This window comes from Pseudophryne corroboree, chromosome 4 (assembly GCF_028390025.1).
Source record: "Pseudophryne corroboree isolate aPseCor3 chromosome 4, aPseCor3.hap2, whole genome shotgun sequence".
Taxonomy (NCBI): Eukaryota; Metazoa; Chordata; class Amphibia; order Anura; family Myobatrachidae; genus Pseudophryne; species Pseudophryne corroboree.
In genome coordinates this window covers 135,871,911-135,888,989 of record NC_086447.1, presented here as the reverse complement: position 1 = coordinate 135,888,989, position 17,079 = coordinate 135,871,911, and the positions used below count along the sequence as shown (strand labels likewise).

Below are 17,079 nucleotides of genomic sequence, written 5' to 3'. Positions count from 1 at the left end.
TTGTGCGCAGTATATATAGTAGGAGGACAGTGCATCATTTTGCTGACCACCAGTATATAATATATAGCAAAACGGTACAGTAGTCCACTGCTCTACCTACCTCTGTGTCGTCAAGTATACTATCCATTCATACCTATGGTGCATTTTAGCTGTGCGCGGTATATATAGTAGGAGGACAGTGCATAATTTTGCTGACCTTCAGTATATAATATATAGCAGTACGGTACAGTAGGCCACTGCTTTACCTACCTCTGTGTCATCAAGTATACTATCCATCCATACCTGTGGTGCATTTTAGTTGTGCACAGTATATATATAGTAGGAGGACAGTGCATAATTTTGCTGACCTCCAGTGTATAATATATAGCAGTACGGTACAGTAGGCCACTGCTCTACCTACCTCTGTGTCATCAAGTATACTATCCATCCATACCTGTGGTGCATTTCAGTTGTGCGCAGTATATATAGTAGTAGGCCATTGCTATTGATACTGACATATAATTCCACACATTAAAAAATGGAGAACAAAAATGTGGAGGGTAAAATAGGGAAAGATCAAGATCCACTTCCACCTCGTGCTGAAGCTGCTGCCACTAGTCATGGCCGAGACGATGAAATGCCATCAAAGTCGTCTGCCAAGGCCGATGCCCAATGTCATAGTAGAGAGCATGTAAAATAATATATAGCAGTACGGTACAGTAGGCCACTACTCTACCTACCTCTGTGTCGTCAAGTATACTATCCATCCATACCTGTGGTGCATTTTAGTTGTTGTGCGCAGTAGTAGGAGGACAGTGCATAATTTTGCTGACCACCAGTATATAATATATAGCAGTACGGTACAGTAGGCCACTGATCTACCTACCTCTGTGTCGTCAAGTATACTATCCGTCCATACCTGTGGTGCATTTTAGTTGTGCGCAGTATATATAGTAGGAGTACAGTGCATCATTTTGCTGACCACCAGTTTATAATATATAGCAGTACGGTACAGTAGGCCATTGCTCTTGATATATTACTGGCATATAATTCCACACATTAAAAAATGGAGAACAAAAACGTGGAGGGTAAAATAGGGAAAGATCCAGATTCACTTCCACCTCGTGCTGAAGCTGCTGCCACTAGTCATGGCCGAGACGATGAAATGCCATCAACGTCGTCTGCCAAGGCCGATGCCCAATGTCATAGTAGAGAGCATGTAAAATCCAAAAAACAAAAGTTAAGTAAAATGACCCAAAAATCTAAATTAAAAGCGTCTGATGAGATGCGTAAACTTGCCAATATGCCATTTACGACACGGAGTGGCAAGGAACGGCTGAGGCCCTGTCCTATGTTCATCGCTAGTGGTTCAGCTTCACATGAGGATGGAAGCACTCATCCTCTCGATAGAAAAATGAAAAGGCTTAAGCTGGCAAAAGCACAGCAAAGAACTGTGCGTTCTTCTAAATCACAAATCCCCAAGGAGAGTCCAATTGTGTCGGTTGCGATGCCTGACCTTCCCAACAGTGGACGGGAAAAGGTGGCGCCTTCCACCATTTGCACGCCCCTTGCAAGTGCTGGAAGGAGCACCCGCAGTCCAGTTCCTGATAGTCAAATTGAAGATGTCACTGTTGATGTACACCAGGATGAGGATATGGGTGTTGCTGGCGCTGGGGAGGAAATTGACAAGGAGGATTCTGATGGTGAGGTGGTTTGTTTAAGTCAGGCACCCGGGGAGACACCTGTTGTTTGTGGGACGAATATGGCCATTGACATGCCTGGTCAAATTACAAAAAAAATCACCTCTTCGGTGTGGAATTATTTCAACACAAATGCGGACAACAGGTGTCAAGCCGTGTGTTGCCTTTGTCAAGCTGTAATAAGTAGGGGTAAGGACGTTGACCACCTAGGAACATCCTCCCTTATATGTCACCTGGAGCGCATTCATCAGAAGTAATTGACAAGGTCAAAAACTTTGGGTGACAGCGGAAGCAGTCCACTGACAACTAAATCCCTTCCTCTTGTAACCAAGCTCCTGCAAACCACACCACCAACTCCCTCAGTGTCAATTTCCTCCTTAGACAGGAAAGCCAATAGTCCTGCAGGCCATGTCACTGTCAAGTCTGATGAGTCCTCTCCTGCCTGGGATTCCTCTGATGCATCCTTGAGTGTAACGCCTATTGCTGCTGGCGCTGCTGTTGTTGCTGCTGGGAGTCGATCGTCATCCCAGAGGGGAAGTCGGAAGACCACTTGTACTACTTCCAGTAAGCAATTGACTGTCCAACAGTCCTTTGCAAGGAAGATGAAATGTCACAGCAGTCATCCTGCTGCAAAGCAGATAACTCAGGTCTTGGCAGCTTCGGTGGTGTTAAATGTGGGTACGGTATCCACCGTTAATTCACAGGGAACTAGAGAATTGCTTGAGGTAGTGTGTCCCCGGTACCAAATACCATCTAGGTTCCATTTCTCTAGGCAGGCGATACCGAGAATGTACACAGATGTTAGAGAAAGAGTCACCAGTGTCCTAAAAAATGCAGTTGTACCCAATGTCCACTTAGCCACGGACATGTGGACAAGTGGAGCAGGGCAGACTCAGGACTATATGACTGTGACAGCCTACTGGGTAGATGTATTGCCTCCCGCAGCAAGAACAGCAGCGGCGGCACCAGTAGCAGCATCTCGCAAACTCCAACTCGTTCCTAGGCAGGCTACGCTTTGTATCACCGCTTTCCATAAGAGGCACACAGCTGACAAACTCCTACGGAAACTGAGGAACATCATCGCAGAATGGCTTACCCCAAATGGACTCTCCTGGGGATTTGTGACATCGGACAACGCCACCAATATTGTGCGTGCATTACATCTGGGCAAATTCCAGCACGTCCCAAGTTTTGCACATACATTGAATTTGGTGGTGCAGAATTATTTAAAAAACGACAGGGGCGTGCAAGAGATGCTGTCGGTGGCCCGAAGAATTGCGTCCCACTTTCGGCATTCAGCCACCCTGTCCCGAAGACTGGAGCACCAGCAAACACTCCTGAACCTGCCCCGCCATCATCTGAAGCAAGAGGTGGTAACGAGGTGGAATTCAACCCTCTATATGCTTCAGAGGATGGAGGAGCAGCAAAAGGCCATTCAAGCCTATACAGCTACCTACGATATAGGCAAAGGAGGGGGAATGCACCTGACTCAAGCGCAGTGGAGAATGATTTCAACGTTGTGCAAGGTACTGCAACCCTTTGAACTTGCCACACGTGAAGTCAGTTCAGACACTGCCAGCCGGAGTCAGGTCATTCCCCTAATCAGGCTTTTGCAGAAGAAGCTGGAGAGATTGAAGGAGGAGCTAAAATGGAGCGATTCCGCTAGGCATGTGGGACTTGTGGATGGAGCCCTTAATTTGCTTAACCAGGATTCACGGGTCGTCAATCTGTTGAAATCAGAGCACTACATTTTGGCACCGTGCTCGATCCTAGATTTAAAACCTACGTTGTATCTCTCTTTCCGGCAGACACAAGTTTGCACATGTTCAAAGACCTGCTGGTGAGAAAATTGTCAAGTCAAGCGGAACGTGACCCGTCAACAGCTTCTCCTTCACATTCTCCCGCAACTGGGGGTGCGAGGAAAAGGCTAAGAATTCCGAGCCCACCCGCTGGCGGTGATGCAGGGCAGTCTGGAGCTGGTGCTGACATCTGGTCCGGACCGAAGGACCTGCCAACGATTACTGTCACTGCATATGATTCTGTCACCATTGAAAGAATGGTGGAGGATTATATGAGTGACCTCATCCAAGTAGGCACGTCAGACAGTCCATACGTATACTGGCAGGAAAAAGAGGTAATTTGGGGGCCCTTGCGCAAACTGGCTTTATTTTACCTAAGTTGCCCCCGCTCCAGTGTGTACTCCGAAAGAGTGTTTAGTGCAGCCGGTCACCTTGTCAGCAATCGGCGTACGAGGTTACTTCCACAAAATGTGGAGAAGATGATGTTCATCAAAATGAATTATAATAAATTCCTCCGTGGAGATAGGCCAGGTGTTTGTGTCGGCCACTTGGGTCGCTTAGCTTAGGCATCCAGTGACCTCGGTGCACATTTTAGGACTAAAAATAATATTGTGAGGTGTGAGGTGTTCAGAATAGACTGGAAATGAGTGGAAATTATGGTTATTGAGGTTAATAATAGTATGGGATCAAAATGACCCCCAAATTCTATGATTTAAGCTGTTTTTGAGGGTTTTTTGTAAAATCCAATCCAAAACACACCCGAATCCAAAACACACCCGAATCCGACAAAAAATTTTCAGGGAGATTTTGCCAAAACGCGTCCGAATCCAAAACACGGCCGCGGAACCGAATCCAAAAACAAAAAACAAAACCCGAAAAATTTCCGGTGCACATCTCTAATTAAAACCCCAGCATCATTAACACTGGGACACTTTCAACCTGTTTTTGATATGCAAAATAAATCCAAACTGTACCACTTGCTTTTATACTTTTGTAAATTGTAGTCTCAGTATTCTATGGAGGAAAAGAGAGAAGTGAGGGAGAAGGTAAGCTGTCTTGCATTAACACATACAGAGATAAATTGGATATACCTAGTAGCACTAGCCAGCTGCCTATCACTTTCCATCATCTCAATGACCTTTATTTCTGTAATAAATAATCCATAAAGGATTTTTAGGCATTCTAAATCAATTTTCCACAAAGGACATAAACAGATACATTCAGCATACATTACCATTACTGGCCTATTACCAAAAAAGAGTCAACTTTTTTTAAGCTGTTTTATTTTATTTATTTTTTATTTCAATTAATTCGAGTAAAATTATTAATAAGGGACTTTTGACTTCTTTATTATATGTAGCTTTTGAGAAATGTCTGTGAGTATATTTTGGGGAAAGTAGAGGCTAAACCGTTCTGAAAAGTTTGTGAAATGTACATAAAAGTTCCAAATCGTTAACTGAAATTATAAAATTTCTGCAAGTTTGAAATATTTGGACCCATACAGATAAAATATAAATCTAAACAGCAATTTCAATATACTGTATGTAGCATCCTAATCTTTCCACAGTGCTGTGGTTTAATAATAAAACCAAATTATAATTTAATCAATTTTGTGAAGAACTTTGAATCAAATGATACAGAATACTTATTCTATTTTCCAATAAAATGTATGATATCCAGTGGCACAAATTTATTTCTTACAAACAGGCTAAAATATAATTGGCGTGGCTTTTATTATCTATTCATAATGATAGCTGAGGGCATTGTAGGGAAGAGAAAGGGTTGTAGGCTTTCTGCTCAACAATTAATTCTATTATTAAACGCTAAGAAAAAATAAGATGCTGCCAGCTGTAGCGTTATAATGTTTTCTCAGCAATAACAATGGAAAAGGCAGTATTTTGTTTTATAATAACCAATAGAAAGAATGCAATATTATACAGGCACACATACAGACACACCAGGCACATACCTGAATATATATGTATGAACAGTATACACATATATTTATAAAAAAATATTAATATACTGTGTATATCTGTCGATCCATCAATATATATATATATATATATATATATATATATATATACACACACACACACACACACACACACACACACACACACACAAAGTCAGTCAGCGGCACTCCAAATTCCTCAGTGTAACAATACAGATAAAAAGCCGGTGTCCTGCAGTGCTGACGGCCACATATATCACCCATTGGTGGCACTCATAGCATAAAGAAGGACATACACTTGGTGTAGTGTATCAACGTTTCAATGTTGCGTGAACATTTTCGTCAGGATAAAGAACATATTACAAACTACTCACCTAAATACCTCCATCGCTGCGTTCATGGCGCCCGCCGCATCCCGTTCTGTACAAGATGACGTCATTACGGTGTGCCGGCTCCGGCATCAAGGGGCAGAGATTGGAACACCTAAAAGAATTTGCATTAAGACATTTTTTTACATTTGTATGCAAATTGTTTTAGGTGTTACGATTTCTGCACCATGACGCCGGAGCGAGCGCACCGTAAAACGTAAGCGACAGAGGTGTTTAGGTGAGTAGTTTGTAATATGTTCTTTGACTTTTACCTGGCGAAAATTTTCACGCAACATTGAAATGTTGATACACTACACCAAGTGTTTCTCCTTCTTTAAAGTTTTCATCATCTAACAGGCATAGCTTGAAGGTTTGCAGTGCTTGCAATGTAAAAATGTCTTTGCAAAGGGTTCTACGTGAACTGTTTAACGTTGCTGGTCAGACTCATCATCAATGTGAGAGGAGATGTATCAAACCTTGGAGAGAGACAGAGTATCAATCAATCAGCTCCTGTTTTTCGTAAACACAGGGGTAGATGTATTAATCGTCGTTATGGGGGGGAAGGTGTATCAGTGGACGTTATATGTGCTGATACCGCTTTCCCCCATGCATTAATGCAGCGGTGTGTGCTCAGTGACGGGACTGTTATTATCGGTGCTGCTATCTAACAGATAGCACGCCGATATGCAGAGCTATGAATGAATGGTCAGTTGCACTGGTTGTACTGACTGCTCCGACACCCGCACCTATCGATATCAACAGCTGCAGGTTGTCGTTGCCCATACACCTTAGCCAGGGTCAGCAGTCTCCCGGGCTGCGGCGGCTGCTAGCTTCGGGCTGCATGTGCGATCTCGGGGGAGCATTGAAATCTGGCACATGCGCCCTGGAGACGGCCAGGGGAGAGAGAAAGTGCATCGGCACATAGCTGATGTACTGTGAGCTCTAGCAGCGATCGCCTGCGGGGGTAGTTTACACTCCCCCGCTTCGGCATCCGAGATGTTAATACATCTGGGCCCTGCTGCTTCCTGCTTCACCTTCAGGCCTTCACCTTTAAAGCAGAAAGCGTTATACCGGCACGATAAGTGCAGGGTATAATTAGAGATGAGCGCCGGAAATTTTTCGGGTTTTGTGTTTTGGTTTTGGGTTCGGTTCCGCGGCCGTGTTTTGGGTTCGACCGCGTTTTGGCAAAACCTAACCGAATTTTTTTTGTCGGATTCGGGTGTGTTTTGGATTCGGGTGTTTTTTTCCAAAAAACCTAAAAAACAGCTTAAATCATAGAATTTGGGGGTCATTTTGATCCCAAAGTATTATTAACCTCAAAAACCATCATTTCCACTCATTTTCAGTCTATTCTGAATACCTCACACCTCACAATATTATTTTTAGTCCTAAAATTTGCACCGAGGTCGCTGGATGACTAAGCTAAGCGACCCTAGTGGCCGACACAAACACCTGGCCCATCTAGGAGTGGCACTGCAGTGTCACGCAGGATGTCCCTTCCAAAAAACCCTCCCCAAACAGCACATGACGCAAAGAAAAAAAGAGGCGCAATGAGGTAGCTGTGTGAGTAAGATAAGCGACCCTAGTGGCCGACACAAACACCGGGCCCATCTAGGAGTGGCACTGCAGTGTCACGCAGGATGTCCCTTCCAAAAAACCCTCCCCAAACAGCACATGACGCAAAGAAAAAAAGAGGCGCAATGAGGTAGCTGTGTGAGTAAGATAAGCGACCCTAGTGGCCGACACAAACACCGGGCCCATCTAGGAGTGGCACTGCAGTGTCACGCAGGATGTCCCTTCCAAAAAACCCTCCCCAAACAGCACATGACGCAAAGAAAAAAAGAGGCGCAATGAGGTAGCTGTGTGAGTAAGATAAGCGACCCTAGTGGCCGACACAAACACCGGGCCCATCTAGGAGTGGCACTGCAGTGTCACGCAGGATGTCCCTTCCAAAAAACCCTCCCCAAACAGCACATGACGCAAAGAAAAAAAGAGGCGCAATGAGGTAGCTGTGTGAGTAAGATAAGCGACCCTAGTGGCAGACACAAACACCGGGCCCATCTAGGAGTGGCACTGCAGTGTCACGCAGGATGTCCCTTCCAAAAAACCCTCCCCAAACAGCACATGACGCAAAGAAAAAAAGAGGCGCAATGAGGTAGCTGTGTGAGTAAGATAAGCGACCCTAGTGGCCGACACAAACACCGGGCCCATCTAGGAGTGTCACTGCAGTGTCACGCAGGATGTCCCTTCCAAAAAACCCTCCCCAAACAGCACATGACGCAAAGAAAAAAAGAGGCGCAATGAGGTAGCTGTGTGAGTAAGATAAGCGACCCTAGTGGCCGACACAAACACCGGGCCCATCTAGGAGTGTCACTGCAGTGTCACGCAGGATGTCCCTTCCAAAAAACCCTCCCCAAACAGCACATGACGCAAAGAAAAATTAAAGAAAAAAGAGGTGCAAGATGGAATTGTCCTTGGGCCCTCCCACCCACCCTTATGTTGTATAAACAGGACATGCACACTTTAACCAACCCATCATTTCAGTGACAGGGTCTGCCACACGACTGTGACTGATATGACGGGTTGGTTTGGACCCCCACCAAAAAAGAAGCAATTAATCTCTCCTTGCACAAACTGGCTCTACAGAGGCAAGATGTCCACCTCATCATCATCCTCCGATATATCACCGTGTACATCCCCCTCCTCACAGATTATCAATTCGTCCCCACTGGAATCCACCATCTCAGCTCCCTGTGTACTTTGTGGAGGCAATTGCTGCTGGTCAATGTCTCCGCGGAGGAATTGATTATAATTCATTTTAATGAACATCATCTTCTCCACATTTTCTGGATGTAACCTCGTACGCCGATTGCTGACAAGGTGAGCGGCGGCACTAAACACTCTTTCGGAGTACACACTTGTGGGAGGGCAACTTAGGTAGAATAAAGCCAGTTTGTGCAAGGGCCTCCAAATTGCCTCTTTTTCCTGCCAGTATAAGTACGGACTGTGTGACGTGCCTACTTGGATGCGGTCACTCATATAATCCTCCACCATTCTTTCAATGTTGAGAGAATCATATGCAGTGACAGTAGACGACATGTCCGTAATCGTTGTCAGGTCCTTCAGTCCGGACCAGATGTCAGCATCAGCAGTCGCTCCAGACTGCCCTGCATCACCGCCAGCGGGTGGGCTCGGAATTCTGAGCCTTTTCCTCGCACCCCCAGTTGCGGGAGAATGTGAAGGAGGAGATGTTGACAGGTCGCGTTCCGCTTGACTTGACAATTTTCTCACCAGCAGGTCTTTCAACCCCAGCAGACTTGTGTCTGCCGGAAAGAGAGATCCAAGGTAGGCTTTAAATCTAGGATCGAGCACGGTGGCCAAAATGTAGTGCTCTGATTTCAACAGATTGACCACCCGTGAATCCTTGTTAAGCGAATTAAGGGCTCCATCCACAAGTCCCACATGCCTAGCGGAATCGCTCCGTGTTAGCTCCTCCTTCAATGTCTCCAGCTTCTTCTGCAAAAGCCTGATGAGGGGAATGACCTGACTCAGGCTGGCAGTGTCTGAACTGACTTCACGTGTGGCAAGTTCAAAGGGCATCAGAACCTTGCACAACGTTGAAATCATTCTCCACTGCGCTTGAGACAGGTGCATTCCACCTCCTATATCGTGCTCAATTGTATAGGCTTGAATGGCCTTTTGCTGCTCCTCCAACCTCTGAAGCATATAGAGGGTTGAATTCCACCTCGTTACCACTTCTTGCTTCAGATGATGGCAGGGCAGGTTCAGTAGTTTTTGGTGGTGCTCCAGTCTTCTGTACGTGGTGCCTGTACGCCGAAAGTGTCCCGCAATTCTTCTGGCCACCGACAGCATCTCTTGCACGCCCCTGTCGTTTTTAAAAAAATTCTGCACCACCAAATTCAAGGTATGTGCAAAACATGGGACGTGCTGGAATTTGCCCATATTTAATGCACACACAATATTGCTGGCGTTGTCCGATGCCACAAATCCACAGGAGAGTCCAATTGGGGTAAGCCATTCCGCGATGATCTTCCTCAGTTGCCGTAAGAGGTTTTCAGCTGTGTGCGTATTCTGGAAACCGGTGATACAAAGCGTAGCCTGCCTAGGAAAGAGTTGGCGTTTGCGAGATGCTGCTACTGGTGCCGCCGCTGCTGTTCTTGCGGCGGGAGTCCATACATCTACCCAGTGGGCTGTCACAGTCATATAGTCCTGACCCTGCCCTGCTCCACTTGTCCACATGTCCGTGGTTAAGTGGACATTGGGTACAACTGCATTTTTTAGGACACTGGTGAGTCTTTTTCTGACGTCCGTGTACATTCTCGGTATCGCCTGCCTAGAGAAGTGGAACCTAGATGGTATTTGGTAACGGGGGCACACTGCCTCAATAAATTGTCCAGTTCCCTGTGAACTAACGGCGGATACCGGACGCACGTCTAACACCAACATAGTTGTCAAGGCCTCAGTTATCCGCTTTGCAGCAGGATGACTGCTGTGATATTTCATCTTCCTCGCAAAGGACTGTTGAACAGTCAATTGCTTACTGGAAGTAGTACAAGTGGGCTTACGACTTCCCCTCTGGGATGACCATCGACTCCCAGCAGCAACAACAGCAGCGCCAGCAGCAGTAGGCGTTACACGCAAGGCTGCATCGGAGGAATCCCAGGCAGGAGAGGACTCGTCAGAATTGCCAGTGACATGGCCTGCAGGACTATTGGCATTCCTGGGGAAGGAGGAAATTGACACTGAGGGAGTTGGTGGGGTGGTTTGCGTGAGCTTGGTTACAAGAGGAAGGGATTTACTGGTCAGTGGACTGCTTCCGCTGTCACCCAAAGTTTTTGAACTTGTCACTGACTTATTATGAATGCGCTGCAGGTGACGTATAAGGGAGGATGTTCCGAGGTGGTTAACGTCCTTACCCCTACTTATTACAGCTTGACAAAGGCAACACACGGCTTGACACCTGTTGTCCGCATTTCTGTTGAAATACTTCCACACCGAAGAGCTGATTTTTTTGGTATTTTCACCAGGCAGGTCAGTGGCCATATTCCTCCCACGGACAACAGGTGTCTCCCCGGGTGCCTGACTTAAACAAACCACCTCACCATCAGAATCCTCCTGGTCAATTTCCTCCCCAGCGCCAGCAACACCCATATCCTCCTCATCCTGGTGTACTTCAACACTGACATCTTCAATCTGACTATCAGGAACTGGACTGCGGGTGCTCCTTCCAGCACTTGCAGGGGGCGTGCAAATGGTGGAAGGCGCATGCTCTTCACGTCCAGTGTTGGGAAGGTCAGGCATCGCAACCGACACAATTGGACTCTCCTTGTGGATTTGGGATTTCGAAGAACGCACAGTTCTTTGCGGTGCTTTTTCCAGCTTGAGTCTTTTCATTTTTCTAGCGAGAGGCTGAGTGCTTCCATCCTCATGTGAAGCTGAACCACTAGCCATGAACATAGGCCAGGGCCTCAGCCGTTCCTTGCCACTCCGTGTGGTAAATGGCATATTGGCAAGTTTACGCTTCTCCTCCGACAATTTTATTTTAGGTTTTGGAGTCCTTTTTTTACTGATATTTGGTGTTTTGGATTTGACATGCTCTGTACTATGACATTGGGCATCGGCCTTGGCAGACGACGTTGCTGGCATTTCATCGTCTCGGCCATGACTAGTGGCAGCAGCTTCAGCACGAGGTGGAAGTGGATCTTGATCTTTCCCTAATTTTGGAACCTCAACATTTTTGTTCTCCATATTTTAATAGGCACAACTAAAAGGCACCTCAGGTAAACAATGGAGATGGATGGATACTAGTATACAATTATGGATGGACTGCCGAGTGCCGACACAGAGGTAGCTACAGCCGTGGACTACCGTACTGTACTGTGTCTGCTGCTAATATAGACTGGTTGATAATGAGATGTAGTATGTATAAAGAAGAAAGAAAAAAAAACCACGGGTAGGTGGTATACAATTATGGATGGACTGCCGAGTGCCGACACAGAGGTAGCTACAGCCGTGGACTACCGTACTGTACTCTGTCTGCTGCTAATATAGACTGGATGATAATGAGATGTAGTATGTATAAAGAAGAAAGAAAAAAAAACCACGGGTAGGTGGTATACAATTATGGATGGACTGCCGAGTGCCGACACAGTGGTAGCTACAGCCGTGGACTACCGTACTGTACTGTGTCTGCTGCTAATATAGACTGGATGATAATGAGATGTAGTATGTATAAAGAAGAAAAAAAAAACCACGGGTAGGACTAGGTGGTATACAATTATGGATGGACTGCCGAGTGCCAACACAGAGGTAGCTACAGCCGTGGACTACCGTACTGTACTGTGTCTGCTGCTAATATAGACTGGATGATAATGAGATGTAGTATGTATAAAGAAGAAAGAAAAAAAAAACACGGGTAGGTGGTATACAATTATGGATGGACTGCCGAGTGCCGACACAGAGGTAGCTACAGCCGTGGACTACCGTACTGTACTGTGTCTGCTGCTAATATAGACTGGTTGATAATGAGATGTAGTATGTATAAAGAAGAAAGAAAAAAAAAACCACGGGTAGGTGGTATACAATTATGGATGGACTGCCGAGTGCCGACACAGAGGTAGCTACAGCCATGGACTACCGTACTGTACTGTGTCTGCTGCTAATATAGACTGGATGATAATGAGATGTAGTATGTATAAAGAAGAAAGAAAGAAAAAACCACGGGTAGGTGGTATACAATTATGGATGGACTGCCGAGTGCCGACACAGAGGTAGCTACAGCCGTGGACTACCGTACTGTACTGTGTCTGCTGCTAATATAGACTGGATGATAATGAGATGTAGTATGTATAAAGAAGAAAGAAAAAAAAAACCACGGGTAGGTGGTATACAATTATGGATGGACTGCCGAGTGCCGACACAGAGGTAGCTACAGCCGTGAACTACCGTACTTTGTCTGCTGCTAATATAGACTGGTTGATAATGAGATGTAGTATGTATAAAGAAGAAAGAAAAAAAAAACCACGGGTAGGTGGTATACAATTATGGATGGACTGCCGAGTGCCGACACAGAGGTAGCTACAGCCGTGGACTACCGTACTGTGTCTGCTGCTAATATAGACTGGTTGATAATGAGATGTAGTATGTACAAAGAAGAAAGAAAAGAAAAACCACGGGTAGGTGGTATACAATTATGGATGGACTGCCGAGTGCCGACACAGAGATAGCTACAGCCGTGGACTACCGTACTGTACTGTGTCTGCTGCTAATATAGACTGGATGATAATGAGATGTAGTATGTATAAAGAAGAAAGGAAAAAAAAACACGGGTAGGTGGTATACAATTATGGATGGACTGCCGAGTGCCGACACAGAGGTAGCTACAGCCATGGACTACCGTACTGTACTGTGTCTGCTGCTAATATAGTCTGGATGATAATGAGATGTAGTATGTATAAAGAAGAAAGAAAAAAAAAACCACGGGTAGGTGGTATACAATTATGGATGGACTGCCGAGTGCCGACACAGAGGTAGCTACAGCCGTGGACTACCGTACTGTACTGTGTCTGCTGCTAATATAGACTGGATGATAATGAGATGTAGTATGTATAAAGAAGAAAGAAAAAAAAAAACCACGGGTAGGTGGTATACAATTATGGATGGACTGCCGAGTGCCGACACAGAGGTAGCTACAGCCGTGAACTACCGTACTGTGTCTGCTGCTAGTATAGACTGGATGATAAATAATGATATAAAAAATATATATATATCACTACTGCAGCCGGACAGGTATATATTATATAATGACGGACCTGCTGGACACTGTCTGTCAGCAGAATGAGTTTTTTAATTTTTATAGAATAAAAAAACACCACACAAGTCACACGACGAGTGTACTTTTTCAGGCAGACATTCAATCACAATATACTATACTGGTGGTCAGTGTGGTCAGGTCACTGGTCACAGTGGTCAGTGGTCAGTCACACTGGCAGTGGCACTCTGGCAGCAAAAGTGTGCACTGTTTAATATGTACTCCTGGCTCCTGCTATAACCTATAACTGCTCCCCAGTCTCCCCCACAATTAAGCTGTGTGAGCACAGTCAGATATTATACATAGATGATGCAGCACACTGGGCTGAGCACAGATATGGTATGTGAGTGTGACTGAGTCACTGTGTATCGTTTTTTTCAGGCAGAGAACAAGAACAGAACGGATTATTAAATAATAATAAATTATAAAACTGCACTGGTGGTCAGGTCACTGGTCATCAGTCACTAGTATAACTCCTCCTAAGCTCCAGTAAGTAAATGAAGTGTCTCACTCTCACTCTCCTATCTATTTTAATTTCTAAACGGAGAGGACGCCAGCCACGTCCTCTCCCTATCAATCTCAATGCACGTGTGAAAATGGCCGCGACGCGTGGCTCCTTATATAGAATCCGAGTCTCGCGATAGAATCCGAGCCTCGCGAGAATCCGACAGCGTGATGATGACGTTCGGGCGCGCTCGGGTTAACCGAGCAAGGCGGGAAGATCCGAGTCGCTCGGACCCGTGTAAAAAAACATGAAGTTCGGGCGGGTTCGGATTCAGAGAAACCGAACCCGCTCATCTCTAGGTATAATACATTTACCACACAGTCTTGAAAGTGACGGAAGCTGATTAGCAGGTACTGTACTTTATCTCTCTCCAAGCTTTGATAAATCTCACCCTGTGTGTGCATATTGAAATTTATTGCTGTCAGTTTAAGGCATCAGTGAATTAATCTTTTGAAAGAAAGTGTCGCTGCTCACAAAGTAGGGTCAATTTGCTGAATGGGAAAATAGCCAAATTGTTGCCGCAGGAACTGATGCCTTTTTAAGTTTGTGGAATACCCAGCATTGAACAGCTGATGAACTGTGCTGACACTAAACGGAAGGCATTAATTGTTCTAATACAGCCATACCACAGCTGTAGAAAGAAATAGTCAGTCTTGTTATCTAGGCACAGCCTGCGTACACCTGCAAACAATGATATGTAGATTAGAGAGCATGGAGGAGGTGACCATATGACAGTTTCCACACAGTAGGTAATTACTGAAGCTGAAATACACTATCAAAGAACATAGTGGCTGCAAAAGGACCACCAGCAACACCAGTTCATCATGATCAGCTTTCCTCACTATCATCAGCAAAAGCCGCAACACGTTATACAGTAAGATTTGGGGGTCTGTGCAGATACAAGACCCATTCTATGCATGTGAAGAAGGGGTCTTGCGATGTTGCTCACAGCACCCAATCTCCAGAGCATACCTCCCAACATGACCCTCTCCAGGAGGGACACAATGCTCTGCTTCTGGATTTTTCTCTTAATGTATGATTGCCGGCACCTGTGTTGAACAGGTAATGGATAAGAAAGGTGTTTCAGCACAGGTGATGGCAATCATTCAGTAAGAGGGAAGTCCAGAAGCAGAGCATTCTGTCCCTCCTGGAGAGGGTCATGTTGGGAGGTATGCAGAGGGAGGTGATTTTGGGTGCTGTTGCCAACGTCAGCTATGTTACTAAGTTACTATTATATGGAATAAAAATGCATTTTCCAAAAGAACCTATAAATACACTTTAGCAAATTTATAGTGGTGGAAGTATTTATGTTGTGCTTTTTGATATTGTGCATTGAGTGAGCGGTGTTTCACTGTTTGGGATGCCTCTCTCCCTTCTGTGTGTTAGTCATCTGTGGAGTGATAAAAAATGCAAGGGTATCTGGGTGGAAACAGAGGGAGTGGTGCACCACACTGATTGTGACTTTGATTTTGAAGGTGCAACGAAGCCCCTCGCTGCGCTCTATTCCCACTTTATGGCACTAGTGGGATATAGCCCCTGTTGGTCGACCTGCTGACTGGCGGGCTGTTCACCGTTCAGGATCCCGGCATCGGTATAGTGACCGGTGGTCTCCTGACCGCTGGTCACATAACCGCACCCCTTTCAGTTACAGGGCGGAATTCAATTGTTTGTCATTCCCCAGCTTCCATCTAAAGTGACTGGAGGTGATAATCAAATGTATTTTTTTTGCACTGATTGCACACAGACCTGACCAAAGTGCCGTGCGCAATGTGAAAAGTGTCGTTTGGGTCACTTCTCACACATTTCATCTCGCCACTGAGCTGAAATGTGTCTCCCCACGGCTCATCGCACCCGAACAATTGAATTGCTCCGTTGGGCACCATCTAGTGCTGTGTGGAGAAACAATTGAAGACTACAAACTTATCTACTTTTTTTTCTTTCCTCTCCAGGAGAAGCCCGGACAGGAGGTGCAGGTGGGCGGTGATGGGGGCAGGCCCGATAATTTGCCTCATTAGGCTTTGCCCTCAGTGGGAAAATGCAGGAAAGCATAAATTAATGATGTGTATGTAGTCCTGCAATGCATGTTGCCTGCATAAATATCACTAGAAGTGGCTGTATTCGAATTTGCACCCATTATGTTGGCATTAACTGGTAAAGGTTAAGAAAATGTATGCAAAAATAAATACAAAAAGCTGTATATTAATGTTATAGGAGAAAATATGACATATTTTTCTAGGGATTAATAAGTAGGCATCTCATGCACATCAGAACTGTGCTAAAGTCAGTTTATTGTTCCTTTCTTATAGCCTTACCTTCGCGTTGTTTTTTGAAGTGTGCGCTGTCAGGAAGCAGCAGCTTCTGGGCTGTCAGATAAACATAGGAAAGACTCAGTGTTTCTTCAATGATAAACCAAATGTAACAAAGGTGTTTGAAGAACCATAATTGCCAAAAAACAGAAGAATAAATGCTTGAACAGGCGATGAAATATGAAAGTATTTTTCAGTATATGTGTCCTTCCGATATCATTGTCTACAGAGAAAATGTAGACTCGATTTTAATGTCAGCATTTAAATTTTAGAGCAGTATCTGTACAAAACAGAATAGACAGTTAAACAGAAATTCAGGCTATGTCATATGCATGCTGCATTTTATAGATTCAGGTTCCATTAATAAACAGGTCTTCATTAAAATCACACACATACAGGGCCGAAACTAGGGGTATGCACTATGCAGGTAATGCAGCTGTCCAGGGAACAATGTCTAGAGGGCCACATGGCACCTGCATTTACCTAGTGGGGTGCCTCAAATGGCACATTGCAGCTTGCTGAGCCACCCAGAGCATCCTTTGAACACTCCCAGCACTGCTTTTCATGCTGGCCCCAGTGACCCCACCCTCTTGATGTCATGACATCATATCTTCAAAGGCGGGGCAGGCACAGAGCA

General features: G+C 45.2%; 1 long non-coding RNA gene across 1 annotated transcript in view; it reads right to left on the bottom strand.

Annotated features, from left to right (window-relative positions):
* Positions 1-16,535, bottom strand: part of LOC134911172 (uncharacterized) — a 72,227-nt gene extending 55,692 nt beyond the window's left edge. Inside the window, exon 1 of the long non-coding RNA XR_010176380.1 lies at positions 16,449-16,535. This is a non-coding gene — a long non-coding RNA (uncharacterized LOC134911172). The remainder of the gene's footprint in view (positions 1-16,448) is intronic.
* Between the last annotated feature and the right edge of the window lie 544 nt (positions 16,536-17,079).